This window comes from Acomys russatus, chromosome 30 (assembly GCF_903995435.1).
Source record: "Acomys russatus chromosome 30, mAcoRus1.1, whole genome shotgun sequence".
NCBI classification, from domain to species: Eukaryota; Metazoa; Chordata; class Mammalia; order Rodentia; family Muridae; genus Acomys; species Acomys russatus.
In genome coordinates, this window is record NC_067166.1 from 31,152,790 (window position 1) to 31,170,585 (window position 17,796).

Below are 17,796 nucleotides of genomic sequence, written 5' to 3' on the forward strand. Positions count from 1 at the left end.
GCCTATGCCTCTCAGCTTCTGGAAACACAGGCATACATGACCACACACATTATCTTCAGGGCACATTTCACTGCCTTTAAGGTTATCCAAACAAAATACGGTCTAGTCTTCCTAGAAGAGGAACATGTAAATTCACAGCTTGTTAACAAAGATACTACTGTTTCGTTAGACGTCACTAAGAAGTAAAATATTCATAGGAAAAAATTTCAGTGGCTTTAAAAAAAAATAAGCACAACTGTCTTTGTGCAGCAGTTCTTCAATTGTGCTATGTATTACTTGTGAACATTCTAAGTATTTTGAGTGCCAATATACCTGTTAATTCAAGATTTGCATCTCTGACTTTACAGAGCACTTATTGCCTGTTGGTCTCCAAAGAAAAAGTTACCTGCAAGGGCTTACACAGTATTGGGAATTTCTTTCTTGCTTTGAGGAAATCTTCCCACTTTTAAAAGCCTTATCCTAGAGATGCTAATGCTGTGAGAGAAAAAAAAAAAAATCTGAGACTGAGTTCTTAACAAGAAAGGAAGAAAAGGGGACCCAGGAGAATAAGAGATCCATTTTATTTACGCAACTTGGGATAATATTTGCATGTCTTTGTGTGTATGGTGTATGTGTGCATGTTTAATGTGTGACTTGGAGTGAAAGCTGAGAGTTGATGCTAGGTGTATTCTTCAGTCTCTCTCCCTTGTGTTTATCAAAGCAGAGCTTCCCAGTTCCTGCTAGGCTACCCTGGAGACCTTCATCTCTGCCTTCAGAGTGGTGGGTGGGGGTCACAGGTGGCCACAGGCCTGCTAGGTTTTGATTTGAGTTCTGGGCATCCTAACTCTAGTCCTTGCATTGGAGAGACAAATACTTAACCCACTGAGCCATCCCCCCCCACCCCCGTCCCCCTGCATAGAGTCTTTTAAAGTCAAATCTTGCATACATACATTTCCTTACCTTTATTTCACCAACACATAGTTTCTGGTTTCAGGGACACACAACAAAGGAAGACGTTAGCAAAGAGAGCGAAGCCAGGAGTGGTGGTGAACGCCTGCCATCTCAGTAGTGAGGAGTCTGTGGCAGGAGGATCAAGAACTAAAGGCCAGCTATGTAGTTACTTTCAGGGCAGCCTGGGCTACATGACACTCTTATCTAAATTTTTGTTTCTAAAAGAAAGAGTGAGTTACATTTAAGTTCATAGAAATAATATAGTTTGAAGTAGGACATGATATTGTATCCCTTTAACTACTGATACAGTTTTTTAAAACATTTTTAATATAGACTTACAAAGTATATTATAAACCCATTAAATCCATCACAATTTTATTTCCCTGCCATACAATCTTCATTGGTTCAAAAAAATCCTTTGCTAGTTTTACTCCCAGTCTTAAAAATTACCAATAAGAGAACACAAGGAAGTATATATAGTTAATACCTACTTTGTCCAAAACACACCAAATCTAAGGGGAAAGTAAGGAAAGGAGTAAAGAAAATATCTTTGATCTAATGGGGCCTCACTGGCATAGCCTGTGATGCCTGCTACTCAGCAAGCTGAGGCAGGAGGATAAACTTTTTGAGCTCAGCCTGGGTAACCTTGTGAGATTCTATGCCAAGTGAAAGGAGAGCTGCACAAGAGGTTATTTGCATAATGTGGAAAATCTGGGCTCAAACCCTAGCACTACAATAAAATATGGTAGTCAAATAAAAAATAAAAATACCTTTCGTTTTGGTGTGATTGCCCAAAATTTATACCTTGTTTTGCTTTAGGACTATTTAAAATATAGATGTAAACTTTACAACCATGTCTTTGTTTCAGGAGGTCCTTGCGACTAACTTATTATGAGGTCCTGCTCCCACACCCCACATTTGGAAACACCCTACCCCTGAGCTATAAAAGCCTTGTTTTCCTCACATCCAGTACTGACTTCTGGAACCACCCTATGGGCAGGCAGCCCATGTATATGAATTAAAAAGCTTTCGTTAATTAAAAACGTATGAAAATAGATGTAAAGAAGGCTTTACTACATTTTATATAGTAAATTGTACAAAAACATATTCAGTTCATCACATGCTTACAAAATCACCACTAAAAGAGTTAGGGGGTAGTGATAGGAACACAGTGATAGGACTACTTTTCAGTTCCTGCTTCAAGGTTCCTAGACCTTCAGGACGTACACAAATATAGTCCCTTTTTAGTGAGTAACCTTGAGCTTTGTGTGACTAAAACCTTAATGGTTCTAATTTGTATTTTTGTTTTTGAGATTATAATATAGTTACTACATTTCTCTTTCCCATTTCCTTCCTCCAAACTTTCCCATATACTCCTCCCTGATCTCCTTCAAATTCATGGCCTCTTTTTTCACTAATTGTTATGGTATATTTATATTTATATGTATATATACATACATTCCTAAATAAAACCTGTTTGGTTCATATAATGTTAACCTGCATGGTTGATCATTTGGCACCGGACAATGCTGTCTACACTATTTGTGCATGGTAGAGATGTTGTGGGCTTTTGTCTGTCTGCTTGTCTGCTATGGCATGTCCTTTGGCACCATCCTTGTTCAGTCTTGTTCCTTGATTACTTTTGGCCAGGCATGTTGGTAAGACATTATTGCTGTCGCTTCTGATGCTACTCAAAGCCACAGTAGCCCAGCTGACCTCGTGATCTGGTTCTTCTAATCTTTCCACACACTCTTCTGCAATTTCCATGAGTCTTATATGTTCACTGTTTTGTAGATGTATTCATTGGTACTGGACTCTACTCCTCAGCATTTTGATTGGTTGCAGTTTTCAGCATTGGTCTCCTACTGTTACAAAGTAAGTTTTCCTTGATTGGGGTAAAACCGCACTTATCTGTAGGTATAAAGCTAAGTGTGTGTAGCTTGTTGTTAAGTATTACTCTGCTTTAATAGGTTAGTGATTGTAGATCCTCCTCCAAAAGCCATGACTTTACAAGCCCTGACTAGGTAGCTGGGTTTCCAGTGCCAGACACGTCTTCCTTCTTGTTGGATGAGCTTTGTATCCTTTTGACTAGGGGCTCTGACTTTGTTACTTTATAATCCTGAGAGTATTTGTGTCATTGTAGAATCCAATATGAGCAAGAATCACAGTAATTAAATTTATTGGCAACTCTATGTCCTTTATGAGTTGCCATTCTTTTTTTTTTTTTTTAAATAATCAAGAAAATACATTCATTCTAGGTTTAGTCCAAGGATAAGGCCCAGGTGTACACCATGATAAGAAAGACCATATGAACATAGAAACAAATAATCAATAGTTATCTATACAAGACAAGACAGACAACTGTTTCTTTTTTTAATTTTTTTTTACATATACATTTATATTGTTACACATATATACAATAAACTACCTTCTTATTTGGAAAGCTACTAACCTGCACTCCTGGCATATTCAGGTAATCAAGTTTATTCCTTCTCAAGTCTCTGATGGAGTTGAAGATGGGGTGGCTTAGTTTTACAATGAAGCTTAGTTATTTAGGATTTAAGATGTTCTTAGGTCTAGATAGATGTTTTAAGTTGATAATGACAAGATGTGATGGAGATTGATTTACATTAAGAATTTTTGATGCACCAAGACAGGAAAGATATTTTCTTCAAGGCTGTCAAATACAAATAGCCCAAACACTAAGAATGTAACATTTATACAACTCCTGATTGTGTCATGGTTCTTCTTGCTATGAGTTGCTATGCTTAATATACAAAGAGGTGCGAAGAACAAGATGCATCTAAAGATCAGCTTAGAAATAAGGTCAGTTACCAAAAACATGATATATTAAAGTAAGAAGTTTAACAAAGGCTGTGAGCAATTTTGTTCACATGGATAGCATTTTATTTTTGAGACAGGGATCTACGCAATTTAGGCCAGCCTCAGACTCACGGTGTAGTTGAGAATGGGGAACTCCCGATCTCAGAGCCTTCACCTCTAAGTGCTGGGATTATAAAAGGCCTGGGCCACAGTGTTGAGTTTAGGCAAATGCTGATGGCTTAAGGCTTCTTCTGCCCATTTGAGCTCTTGTTAAGCCACTGGATTTAAGTTGCTGGATTTTGCCTCAGGTAAGTCTCTCCAAGAAGCATAATGAACCAAAGCCATGATCTGTTTTGACTCACTGTTTTCAGATGGCACAGAGAAAGTTCTGCTTACCGGAATAACAAAGAATCTACCCCAGGCATTCCGGATACACTTTTGTTTTGAGGATGTATGCATGTGGACACGAGCTGTGCATGATCAGAACTGTGCCTACCTCTCCACGTGTGAATGAGTGTTTCTAATATGAATCTACATACATTTTTCTAATAAATGACTTTTAAGGTTTTTTTTGAAGAAGGTACTGCTTTAAGAATGATCAACAGTGTGCCATTGTGCTTTTTTGGGTGGATGTCTTCCTTTCTCTTTCTCACATTCTCTCAATCTTTTTGTCTCTTATAGTTTTTTTTTGTTTATTTGTTTTTGTTTATTTATTTATTTATTTATTTTTTTGAGACAAGGTTTCTCCTTTGTAGCCCCAGCTCTCCTGGAACTTGCTCCATTGACCAGGCTAAGCTTCAACTCAGAAATCTGCCTGCTTCAGTCTCTCCAGTGTTGGGATTAAAGATGTGTTCCACATCACACCTGGCTCTCTTTTTGTGTCTTTTTCAAGACAGGATTACATTCTCTCTCTCTCTCTCTCTCTCTCTCTCTCTCTCTCTCTCTCTCTCTCTCTCTCTCTCTCTCCTCTCTCTCTCTCTCTCACCTCTCTCTCTCTCCCTCTCCCTCTGCCTCTCCCTGTCCCTCTCCCTGCCCCTCTCCCTGTCCCTGTCCCTGTCCCTCTCCCTCTCCCTATCCCTCTCTCACATCTCTCTGAGACAGGGTTTCTCTGTATAACTGCCTTGGCTGTTCTGTAACTCGCTTTGTAGACCAGGCTGGCTTCAAACCCCTAGAGATCTGCCTGCCTCTGCATCCAGAGTATGGGATTAAAGATGTCTGCCACCACACCTGGCTCAGGATCACACTCTCCAGCTGAGACTGGCCCAGGCCTCAGGATGGCCTCAAACCTCCTACATCATTCTACAAATACCAAGATTACAGATGTAAGCCACAATACCCGTCTTAAAGTTAACTTTCCTGGCTTTTATTTTTTTTTCACAACAAAGTCTCCTGTAGCAGCTGGTCAAGGATTACCTTGAACTTCTGATCTTCCTTCAGCCACCTCCCTGAGTATTAGAATTACAGGCCTGTACCTCTTCTCCAGATAGTTTGTGCGGGGCAAAGAAATGAACCCAGGGCTTCATGCGTGCCTGGCAAGTACTCTGCCACCTGAGTTCCACCCCCAACCCTGTAGTGTGTTCCTTCCTTACTTGAAGTAATAAACCTGTCTTTAAAACATTATTCACTTTTATTTTATGTGTATGAGTGTCTTCCTTGAATGCTTTAGGGTCCAAAAATCAAAAAAAAAAAAAAAAAAAAAAAAAAAAAAAAAAAAAAAAAACCGAAGCAGTCACAAGAGTCAAGCAAAGCAAGATCTTTATTTGAATTAGACAGCAAAAACTGACTCATCAGGGACAACAGCATAGAGTCAGGAGCTGACTGTGTCTTTGAACATTCAACTTTGCAAGTATTTAAGCAGATGCCAAAGAACTTATATTCAAGCTGCTACAGATTGATCAGGGCCACAGAACAGACTCAGGAGCTGAAATGCAATTCGCACTCCTCCCCACTAAGCCAGAATGTTACAGAGCTTTTAACCTGGAAAACCACAAACATCTGTGCCAGGGTTACAGTTAGACTTTTCCATCAGTAAGAATCATTTTTTCTTTCATGGTTAAGAACAATTATTATGTTTTGTGAAACAATATATAATTCGAAAATTGCCTAGCCATCTGGAAAGCTCCCCTAGGGTCTGTGAACTTGAATGTAATTTCACATTTTGATCAAAATGGAGTCTGAAAACAGCATGGCATTACTTAGGATAAGTCTCATTTGTTTTATCCCAACACATATAGGTAAATTCACTTCATACATGTCTTGTGCCCACAGAGGCCAAAACAGGTCATCAAATTCCCTGAAACCAGTGTTATAGGGTTGTAAGCTCCCTCGTGGATGCTGAGAACCAAACCCAGATCCTCTCCACAACAAAAGGTACTCTTAACTGCTGAGCCCTCTCTTCATATCACTAATCCCAACTTTACTCTTATCACCTATTTGTACTTACTAGCTTTGCACTTGGCCACTGGTGAATTCATTGTGTTTGATTTCAAAATTGGAGACTCTATATTGAAGATCTGAAGAGCCTGGGCTTATAAATTCTTAGCAAAAAAAAATCTAAGTTGCACACTTTTCTTAATTCATGTGGTGTGTGTGTTTGTGTGTGTGTGTGTGTACTTGTGAGGTTAGAGGTAGATGTCTTCTTTGATTGCTCTGGAGATATATATATTTTTTTTTTCTTTTTTTTTTTTTTTTTTTAAGACAGAGTCATTTGGTCATTGGGCTCACTGATTTATCTAGTTGAGCTAGACCAGCTTGCTGGGAAGATTGCATCTCTTCTTCCTGACCACTGGGATTACAGGCAGGTCATCACACCTGTCCGGCATTTATGTAGGTTCTAGGCATCTAACCTCTGATCCTCATGCTCCAGCAAGTACTGTATCTGGTCCTCCATCTTCCCAACTGATAGACATTACCTGTTAACCACAGAATTAATTATTACAAATCCCCCTTTGGTAAAGTTGGAACCTATATGTGATTTAATAATATTGAAATTTTCAAATAAGCATAGAGGGATGCCGCAATCCCACATAATATAGCTTTACCACATCCAAGTAAACATGTACTATGCTCTTCCCCAGAAAAAGTGACAAAGTCCTTGAATGATGTTTGCTTTTCTTGCTCCTAGCACTGAATTGCTACCAGGTAAAATTAAGATGACAAATATTATTTTAATATTAATGAAGGTCAATACATTTTATGTTGTGTAAGAATGGAATAAATTAAGGAAGAAAATATATAGTGTTTATTTGTGTGCATATATTGATTCAAGTATACATACCGAAACCAAATGCTTATAACGGAATAAAAAGGAACACTAATAGGAATTACAGCTTTCATTACTGCAATTGGTCACATGATTATTTTTGATATTTTTACTTACATTCTTCCATGATCCATTCTGTGTTCCTTTTGTGTGCAACCAACACTTCCGCCCATTACTTACCTGATGGAGTGAGCCAAGCATTTATCTCAGGAAGGTCTAGAGCATTAGTAGTTCTGGCTGATTTGAGTTATTATCGTTTTCCATTAGTTATAGTTACTGAACTTGTAATAATTGTAATACTTGTAATTGAGACACTGAAGTATCTCCTGTATGCTAGACACACCCTTTCTTACCACCCTCAATGGAATTGTAGTCCAATTTCTCACCAGCAGTAGTGATCCGTCATCTCAGCATTGTTATTCCTTTGCCTGTGCATTCAGAGACTTGAGGACTATGAAGTAACTGAGCAGGAGTCTTAACTTCAAGATCAGTGGAATTTCTGTTGTGTATCTTCAAGGTAGCATTCCTGTCTTTGGAATTAAGACTCTTCGGCAGAGGAGCACAAGGCCATAGGGACAGAAAGCACACATTTTGCTAGGTGGTTGTTAAGAGTGATAGTGATCGACACAGTTGCCATTTTCACTCTGATTCCTTGAGCCATGAATCATTACTAAGGAATAAACAGCTCCATGCCGATTCAGAGACTGGAACACTGTGTGGAGCCTGTCCTCCATCCCTGCAAAGTATTGTTATAAAGTTGATGTTATAAATGAATCTTTAAAATGCTATTCTAAACTTTTATTAGATCTGCTGTTCTGAGATGATCAAAAATGTGGCAAGATCTACCTTAACATTACATGAGTTTGAGTCCAATTTTTTTTTTTGCACAGTCAAATGGGTTGCATTGAAGTTGTGATAATAGGTGAGGCATTGTGCAGAAGCATCAAATGCAGAAAAAGTAAATCCATATCTACTGCACTTCAGCACTTGGGCTCCTACTGCAAAGTTGATCCATGGTTATCTAATGTGTTTCTTCTACCATTATCCTGCGCCTTTACCATCCGTTACCAAATATAGTTTTTGTGTTTAGATCTATATGAAGTAGAAAGCCCAAGAAAAATGGTCTGCACTGCAGCTCTTGTTTTCATGGGATTCTAGTATTTGAGTCTAATTACAAGTCTGAAAGCAAAGAAGAGAGAACTGGGATGGGGCGGTCCTGAAAGGAATCCACAGAGGCAGCCATTACAGCTGTTCAGACAGTGTACACCTGCTGCTCTCACATGATAACACTGAGGTTTATACTGTGGGGGAAGGGATGGCTTTTCTGTTAGCAAAACTGAAATGTAGGGCCTCAGTTTTACCAGTTTCTTCCTGATTTTCTCACAATTCCCCACCCCATATTATAGGATCTTGTTCTTTCCTAATCAGTGCCTTCAGTTTGACATATGCATCCGGGGAGGCAAGAAGTTGAGTGTCTGTTATAACCTGGTCAGACACAAGAAGAAATTCTGTAGGTTCAATGATCTCAGGCTACAGGTCTTCTTCAGGACACATGTGGTTCTGGAGCTAAGAGGAACGAGAGGGGTCAGGGACACACCATGAGAACACAGCCCACAGAATCAACTTACTGGGACTCACGGGGGCTCACAGAGATCAGGGAGCCTGTAGGGGGTCTGACCTCGGTCCTCTGCATATATGTTATGGCTGAGTAGCTTGGTTTTCTTGTGGGTATCCTGGTGGCAGGAGCAGGGGCTCCCTGATTCTTCTGCCTGCTTATGGAACCCCTTTTCTCCTACTTGGTTGCCTTGTCCAAATTGATGTGATGGTATGTGCCTGGCCTCATTGTAGCTTGTTATGCAGTTTTGGTTGATGTCTCTGGGGCACCTGCTCTTTTCTGAGGGGAGCTGCATTGGGGGTAGATCTAGGAGAGCAAGGAGGTGGGGGAGAGAGGCTGGGGGGACGAGAGAGATGGGAAACTGAGATTGGAATATGATATATGAGAGAAGAGTAAAAACACTTAGAAAAAGATATTTACTCATCTCCTTTTTAATCACTTTTCTTCAGTGGCAGTGGAACAACCAACATATCCCATTTGTTTAGTGTTTGTCCTCATCTGCTTTCTATTGCTGTGATAAATACCATGGCTGAAATGAACTGAGGGAGGAAAGGGTTTTCTCCATCTTACAGCTTATAGTACACCATGAAGAGTAAGTCAGGGCAGGAGCTCCGAGCGGGTCTCTGGAGACAGGAACAGAAGCAGGGATTATAAAGTAATGATGCTTGCTGCTTGGGTTTTCCATGACTTGCTCAGTCTTCTTCTTCTTTCTTCATGAAGGTCCATCTGTCTAGGGGCTTAGGCTGCCATTAGAACTTCCCACAATGGACAAGGCACCCCAGAATCCAGAAAATGCCCCTTATAATTGGCCACAGGCCAATGTGATGGAGATATTTTCTTAATTGAGGTTCCCTTTTCCCAGACGACCCTAGTTTGCATCAAGTTGACAAAACCCAACCAGCACAGTTTCCAAGAGAAGTTCTAGAGTGTACTCACAGCCCCTCAGCCCCCAGCTTCTTGTAGCTGGCTGCCTGGCAGTAGCCAACGCAGGGGTTTTATGTATCTCTATTACCTGTTCACACCATGGACCACTATTGTGACTGTGCGTGTGTCTATATAAAGAATCGATGAACACAATTATGGAGGCTGAGAAATCCTATAACATGACCTCCTTTCTATGAGCTCAAGCCCGGGAGACAGTTCCAATGAGAACCTGAAGGGCTAGGAATCATGGGAAACAGTCAGGAGAACTGTAGTTTGAACACAAAAAGAAGTAGTCAGACAGGGAGAGTGATTTCTCATTTGGGTGTCCCTCCTACCCACCCCTGTTTCCACACTCATTTACTTGTTGTCTTCTAGCACTGCTTCCAGGCTGCAGCAGTGGATACAAAACCCATGACCTCCATGACCTAAAATATTTACTCTCTGACCCATTATAGAGTACACTTTATTCAACACTGTCCTGGGGGACTCCTTTTGAGAGGTTAATATGCATGCAAGTCACCTGGGGGATTCTGTTAAAATGCTGACTTTGATGCAGCAGGTCAGGACCCAGCTTCATTTTGGTCCTGCTCCTCGGGGAGGCCATGCTGATACATTGCAGACTGCATCCCGTTTCCCAGTTTTCACGCTTGTCGCAGATCCTTACTACAATGTCTCAAACTCATGTCCATGTCTGTTCTTTAGGTCCGTTTAGCTTAAATCCTGTTACTTCTGTGTGCTCTCCAAATTGCCCTGGTGGTTGTAAAGACCATGTGTCTTCCAGTACAAAACTAGTGCTAAATGAAATCCAAATCTGTGGAAGGATGTATTAAGTCAGACTGTAGGGTTGAAATTTAAACTTGATGCAAGCCCTTAGATAAAGGCTATACCTCAATTATGAACTAAAAATATGCTTACTGTGCAAATTGCTTGATGACTGCAGAATTAAGAATATGATGTTAATTTCCCATCTTGATAATCTCATTTTCAAAATTTGCTTGAGGAGATATTTATAAATTGTAATAGGCAATCATGTATGAAAGTTTACAGACTATGAAAATGGTTTCTTTTGCCATTAAGAATCATACACTCCAGCCTTTGCAAAGAAGAATTTGAGTAGTTAAGTAAGATGAAGAACTTATGCAGTCAAAAATTAGTCAATTTATTTTGCTTTTCTTCTAATCAACAGAAATTTTTACCTGAACTATTTCAATATATCCTGAGAACAAATGTAGTGTGATTATGGGCTACTTGAATGCATCCTAGAGACATAAAAAGCAGTTGTAAGTGTTTGGCATTTTAAAAATCCTCATAGCAACTCTATATCTCTACCTAAAATTATATGCAATGATTTCACTATCTAATTCATTTAAACATAATAAATGTAAATATTTTTATAAATGTTCCCAAGGAACTATTATGAAGAAATTATACATAAAAACATATCTTAGTTTTAATAAAGTATTTGAGCTCTAAATATTTTTAAGAGTCACTACATTTTTACTTTAATCAACGTATTATTGTTAGCCTTTTAATTTGTTTCTATTAGTATTCGGCTATTAAAAAAAAAACAGTATCAGAAAGAAAAAAAAAATCAATCAGCCACTTTGGTACATCACAGTTTATCCACATGGTGGAGCCATGTGGCTAGATCCTGAGACTGGCTTTATTATACTCGTCATTGTGAAACAAACTAATGGAAAATCCCACCAAATAAACTCCTACACACAGTATTCTCAGGCACTATGAGTAGCTCCTTCTAGTCTCTCACTTGCCACAGTGCAGCCTTATCCCAGCCTTCTGTTTTCAATAGCAGTGGTTCTGTGACTTTGGCTTTGCACGAAAGTCACCAGGGCAGTTTTTTTAAAGCCCTATCTTCCTTAGCCCAAACGAACAGAATCTTTCTATAGTGATACATAGACAGTGACCAATTTTAAGGCTTCACAGGTAGTTCCATAATGAAACTGACCTGCAAGCTTCATGACAATAAATAGTCCTTAAAAATAAATCTAATTGCATCACATTTTTGGTATAGCCATTCATTGGATCCCCATTTGCTCTAGGATAAAATCAACCTTTGTCACATAATGAGCATGGCACCATTTCCTTTCTACCATCATCAACATCTCCTGCTTCAGTCTGTGCAGACTCAGCTTACAGAATTGCTTTCAGGTTTCCCATCTCATCAGGCTTCTCTATACTTCCAACCTTGTGCTTATATGCCCACCAACGAACACAGTAGATAATAATTAATATTTATCAAACGGCAAAATGAATAATGTAAACTGGCTTCCTCATACTTAGGACAGGAATATTTCTGCCGAACACTTCACAGTGTTTGCTTACCTTTCAGTGGATGGGAGTTCAGAATGTGGCACCCGACCAACCGACAAACCTTGCATATATTTCAAAGATTCTGTGTTCTGCCAACTGAGTCAGTTTAGAGGGGACATTTGAAACTTCCCTGGGAGCAGCTGCTTCTCCTTTGTCTCTCTTCTCATTCTAAATTTCTCAACCCTAGCATTAGCGTTTAAAGCAACAAAATAGCTGCTTGCATGTGAATTATGGTCTGGGCATCTTTTCTGAATTTGTGGGGCCTCGGGCAGCCACTCGGGATTTTTGCTCTAATAATAGTTCTCATCCTAGAAATGCTATCATGTTATCGACTTTATCATTATCATTACAGCTAAGTGTCCCTCCCCCACAACACACACATACAGAGGACAGGAAGTCAAACACAAGGCCACATGCTGGGCGCGTGCTCTGATTCCGAGATTTACACTCTACTCTGGAAACATATAAATGTCCTGTAAATCAGAGACATAAACCAGTAGATTAAAGAAAAGTTTTAGCATAAAACAATAATATATCTTCTTGTCAACACAGGGATTGAAAGACAATAATTATTTTTTTTCTTGAATAATCAGCTCATAAAGGTAAAAGCACCTAAGGTTCAGAAAAATCACGTGGCCCTCATTTTAGGGAAGCAAGGTACGTTGGTCAGGCATTTCTAAAGGAACAGAACTGATGAAATTGCACACACACACACACACACACACACACACACACACACACACACACACACACACACGATTTATTAGAGTGCCTTTTAGGCTGTAGCCCAGGCAGTCTAACAGTGGTTGTTTCCTGACTGGCAGGCCAAGGACCGAGAAGTTGTTCAGCCCACAAGATCCCAATTTGGTGCTGGCGTCCCAGGGAGGCCCTAGGACAGCCAACATTGGAATCCCAAAGAAGTACATTGTAACAACAGTGAAGGAACGGATGGATTCAGAACGCGATAGATCAACTTGCCGGTGAGAGTAAGGACAAGCAGACCAAAGGCAAAGCTTCCTGTTACCGTATTCTTTTATGTGGGCTGCCACCAGAAGGTGTGGTCCAGACTTAGGGTGAGTCTTCTGACCTCAAATAATACAACCAAGAATAATCCCTCATAGGAGTGCCCAAATGCTTGAGTTTTGGTTAATTCCAGATGTAGTTAAGTTAACAGCAAAGACTAGCCATGACATAACGGTTTTGCCTTCCAGCCCTACAGTGGATTGAGTGAGAATGGCCCCATAGGCTCACCTACATGAATGGTTGGGCCCTAGTAGGCGGAACTCTTTTGGGAGAAATTAGAATGTGTGGCTACATTGGAGAAAGTATGTCACTGTGGTTTCAGTGAGACTGAGGTTTCAAAAGCTCAGGCCAGGCCCAGTCTTCGGCTCTCTGCCTCCAACTTGCAGATGAGATTTAACCTGTCAGATATTGCCACCATACCTGCCTGCATGGTGCTGTGCTCCTATGCCTGATACTTATGGACTCACATTCTGAAACTGTAAGCAAGTCCCCAATTAAATGCTTTCTTCTGTAAGTTACCTGGATCATGGTATCTCTTCACAGCAGTAAAACAGTGACTAAGACAACGCCTAAAAATGGCTTTCTATGTCGTAACTACCAGAAGACATAAAATCTGTAGCACTTACTTATAGTATCTTGGTCTTTATTTTCAGGCCTTCAGTCAAAACCAGTTTCACTTCCTCTTCTTCCTCCTCCTCCTCCTCTCTTTTTGAATTTCAAAGAGAAGTTGAGTAAGTTGAGGAGACTCACAAAACCCTGTAAAATGTAGTTCTGATCAACACTCCAAAGTGATGCTTTAGTATGGTGTATTTCATATATATATATACACATATATATGTATGTATGTATATATATATGTATGTATATATATACACACGTACATACATACATATCCATCATTTGGCATGAAAGGCAGTCTTTTAATGCAGGAGTGTCTTGATGTTGCTTGAATAAATAGATGTCAATAATAGAACAAAACAATAATGTTCTGTCATGTATACACATACATTCTCCAAAATCAGTCTTGTATAATGTCTTCTGGTGAGTGAGTTTGCTGAAGTTTTCAAATTCTTGAAAATCCATGTTTCTGAACATTTTAATCATTGTGAAGAGTCCACATTTGGATGAACATCTGTGATGCTGAAATCCATGATTAGAGTATGGACGACACTTATGTGCAATAACAATCAAGGGGTTTTGCTTTTCGAATGTAAATTCAAACCTGCTGCTGAATCAATTAACTAGTGTTTCTGTGACACCGAGTAGGCTTAACATGATTCCTTATTAAAGACAATGCATAGTAATGTATTTTATTTACCTATTCATTTTAATTTTTATTTTTTGAGACAGGTTCTCATTAAGTTTAAGCGGATTTAAAACTTACTGTGTAACTGATGAAGACCTTGAATGCCTGATCCTTCTGCCTACAGCTCCCAGGTGCTGGGAACTTTATTGTTTTTATTGACTGTGTTAGGAATTTCATACTTGGTATAAGAATATTTTATGGTTGAAGATCCTTGAAAATTGGGATGCATTCAGGATATATTTTTTCTATATAGAGCAAGTATATATATATATTTAAACTTCAGTGTTATGCTCATAAAAATTAGGGGGATTTTAGATATGTGGGTTCTTGCTCCCTATGTGGCATACAAACTGCATACGCGGGCAGCAATTTACCTTCTTTCTTTATAAAATATAATCTAAAGGTACTTATGTAGCTAATTCGGAACATCAAGTAAGAAGGGACTTACACTTGTTTGATTTATTACAGTTGATAGAGTTTGCTTTCCCTTTTTCTTTCCTGGTACGTTTTCTCTCTTCTGAAACTAACATTCTTCTTTTAGAAATAGTTACTGATCATACCACACTGTAATGTGGTATGTGGTATGTGTGTTTGGGGTGTCAACTGTACTTGCACCCTGTTGTTATTACTTGCAGAATGTTAGTGGATGATAGGAGACTCTACGCCAAAGGTAAAGGACTTACTTTTTCACAGAAAACCAGACAACAAAGAGCACCGGCATGTTTGCACGGTCCTCCTTGTCAAGTGTCTGAGAGAGGCCAAACAGATACCTGTACATGCAGTGGGCTGCTGGGAAGGATCCAGAGACAAAGGGCTCAGTGACTAGTTACAGAAACTGCTTGACATCAGGATTTATATAAGTTTTACGATCTGGCATACAGAGCTAGACCATACAGGAAACGGTAAGAGTGTCCAGGCGTTGTCTCTTCCTGTTCAGATCTGAGAATCATCTCTTTGCATTCTTTTCTATTCAATACATCATTTCTGCCTAATTTCTTATCTGCCATTAAAATATGAAGGCATTAGCCAGTGCTATGACTTATAGTATATGGCTTACTAGAATCTGCACCTACTGACAGAGTAGCTCCAACCTCTTCAGTTTGCCTGTTTAATTCTAGCTATACACTGCCTTATAATTTTACATGCTGCATAGTGTACCCATGATTACTGGTATAGTGTTGCTGCTATACTTTCCTGCTAAACATACATCCAAGATTTACCTAGATGGGGAACACGAACAGCTGAGTTTTTTAGCTTTTTAAATTTACCATTTGGAATTTTAAATTATAGACACAGGCCTACATCCCTTCTAATCCTATTTTTCCCCTTTTTATTAGATTTAAGTGTTATCGTGAATTTCACATATGGCTATTGTAGCTGCATCATTTCCATGTCTCCCTTTCCCCACTCCAACCCCTACCACGGTTCTTATCCTACATCCTGCATCCTGAGATGGGAAGATCCACCTGTATTCCAGACCCTTCCATGAGAACTGACATGTGGTTCAACTCAATAGACAGTGTTCCAGTTTTCACTTCTATTTAGAAAACATGTATTTTTATATTTTCTAATTTTGGGTGGATGATACAAATAATCTACAGCTGCTAATTAAAACAGTGTTTATAGGGGTTAAGGATTTAGCTCAGTGGTAGAGCGCTTGCCTAGAATGTGCAAGGCCCTGGGTCCAGTCCTCAGCTTTGAAAAAAGAAAAAGGCAAAATAATAAAATAGTGTTTTTAGTTCATAAGAAAAAGTTTCTTACCACTCTTAGTCTGTGAAACTATTAGGCCAATGTGCATTTTAATATAGTTTCCTGTAATAGTGTTGTTTATTTTCTCTTCATAAAAAGCATAGGAAAACTGAATACAGGCCATACAGATAGCTACCATAGAAGTTGAGGAAACTAAAGGAAATGACAGCAGCTTGTTCCAGGTTATACACTTGGTGTCAAAGCCATGAACAGAACCAGGCTCAATGGATTCCTCATCTGATGATTTTATGCTTTTGGTAACTACCCCTTGCTTTCCCTAAGCACACCTGTCATGATAAAGACGATATTTATTCTGAGTCTCTTTCCACATTCACATGTCAGAAGAGATAACATGTCATTTTTCTCTTTTTTTTCTTGATGCCTCTACAGTTCCAAGGGAATATAACTTTAATATTGAATTGTGAATATTAAATACATCTATTAAACATGATATATGACAAGAAATCTATATCTTGCATTCAAATTTATACTGTTATTCAACATCCTGATGTATGTGTCAGTGCAGCGAACGCAATGGGTCACCTTTTAACTACCGAAGCCTCACAGTTCTTAGGACTGCAGGCAGGAAGCTCTTGAGGGATGTCATACTCAATGCCCCCATGGCCCTTTCTTAATCTTGAGCAAAGAATGAAAGTACTGCTGCCCTTATATGGTTGGTAACTGATAAGCAGATGTCTGTTCCACAGTTTCAAAAGAACTGTTGCTGTCACAACCTGCCCCCAGGGTTCCAGCAGGGATTCCTGACATTCTGCATGAGGCTCCATAAAGTGATAGGTTCATTATGATGTCTGAGGTGTGCAGGCGGACTTCACACAGCTTTGGGAACAGCACAGAACAGTGAATTTGGGAGTCTGACAAAATTAAGCCATTTTTTTTTTCCTTTGCCCATCACTAAGCTAATGGAGTTACTAAACCACTTGCTTATGTCTATTTGTACTCACACCTACTTTTGCTCTTCAGAAAAACTGCAAATTAACACTTGTTCACCTATCTTTTGAAATAGCTTAAAGCCTTTGTTTCTCTAGTATACATTTGTAAAAAAAAAAAATCTTCAAGGCTTTAAAAACAACAATGTGACTATTTCCCTTTATCTCTAGAGGACTGGCGGAGAATCTAGAAACAGAAATTGAGGTTTCTACACTATTTCCTAATTATTCTCCTTTTTCATTTTCTGATTATAACAAAATAAGTTTAAAATGTTTTCACAGTATCTAATGTAGGATGAGGATAAAAGGAAGTCATTGGTATACATTAGAAAAATGGAGGTACAACCTTGAGCTTGTGAGATGATTCGGTGGGTGAAAATGCTCACCAGTGCAAATTCAATGACCTGAATTCAATCCCTGGAACCGTTATAAATGTGGAAAGGGAAAACTGATATCACATAGTTGTCCTCTGACCACCACATGCACGCCATGGCAGACCCCTCCCTCATGCATGCACACTCACCACAGACACCAAAACAAGAAAACTTAAATAGAAAGCAAGCCCACAAGCTAAGTAAAGGGAAGGCCTTGTGTTTTTAAAAATTGCTATATATGCATTTTAGACACTTTCAGGAAATGGTGATACCTACAAAATCCCTTTGCATATGGTGTGTTTCATAAAGTGTTGCAGGACCAATATGTCCATAGCCCTTCCTTATTTACTGTGGCATCAAAACCATTAAAAAATACAATTACAAATTTGTGTCAAAGAAGCTAAGAAAATTAAAAGAGTGAATTTCCAATGTGTACATCAGATGTGATTTTCCCATAGTGCTAAGGGAAATCATCCCCATAGTTTCTACCGGACCTGAAAGACCTTCTGGGA